Source organism: Octopus bimaculoides, chromosome 15, assembly GCF_001194135.2.
Source record: "Octopus bimaculoides isolate UCB-OBI-ISO-001 chromosome 15, ASM119413v2, whole genome shotgun sequence".
In the NCBI taxonomy this organism is placed as follows: Eukaryota; Metazoa; Mollusca; class Cephalopoda; order Octopoda; family Octopodidae; genus Octopus; species Octopus bimaculoides.
The window spans coordinates 43,841,547-43,842,476 of NC_068995.1; the positions used below are offsets into that span (position 1 = coordinate 43,841,547).

A 930-nucleotide genomic window follows, 5' to 3' on the forward strand; every position below is an offset into this window, starting at 1 on the left:
TATATATATATATATATATATATATATGTATGTATGTATGTATGCATATATATATATATATATATATACGTATGTATGTATATATTTATGTATGTATGCATGTATACATATATACATGCACCTATATATGTACATTACGTATTTATTTGTATGTGAGTGCGTATTTGCGTTAAGTATGTGCATACTTCAGAAAACATCGTCATAACAGACATCATCTGCAGCACCAACCTGCAAATTTTGGTTCTCACTAAAGTATATCCTTAAAATACATAAAATATCGCGCCAACGACTGGCCTTTCTCCTCACAACCACAGAATAACTTTCGCTCCAACAATTAGTGAACATTCTACAAAGATCAGGTGTGCTCGAAAATACGTTATTGCTGTCACACCCTGTACAATGTTGCTGCTGCATACACAAACATCCTAGATCACATCAAGATAAAGGCTGTCCGACTGATTAGTCTGTCAGCATGCTTCTGGCACGCAAGCATCTTGTCTTCTCTCACTTTCTTTTTATCGCCCCTCTAATAACATTTACTCTCCGGAGGTGGCAGGACTTGTGCCATCTCTTCACTATTTGTCCTTCCTGTTCTCATTATCTTTATTGTGTCCAAACCCCCATCGTGGCCCCACGCTAAACACTACGCACACTTCCTTGCAAGAAGGTCATTCCTCTGGTGCCCTTCTCTGCTTAAGTCTTTCCTTGAGCTGTTGACTTAGAAAGATTCAAGAGGGACATTAATGTAATCGACCCAACCGTAGAAGGAGCGACTACCTACGCTACCTATGCCATAGGGACTGTCCTTCCTCAGGACCCAGCAAGAGAGAGTAAATATGTTTACCCACACACACACGAGCAAACACACACTCACACATAACATGCATATATATATATATATATATATATATATATATATATATATATATA

General features: G+C 37.6%; 1 protein-coding gene across 1 annotated transcript in view; it reads left to right on the top strand.

Moving 5' to 3' along the window:
• The window catches only part of LOC106878979 (protein MTO1 homolog, mitochondrial), a 353,585-nt gene that overhangs the window by 90,778 nt on the left and 261,877 nt on the right, over positions 1-930 (top strand). The window lies entirely within an intron of this gene.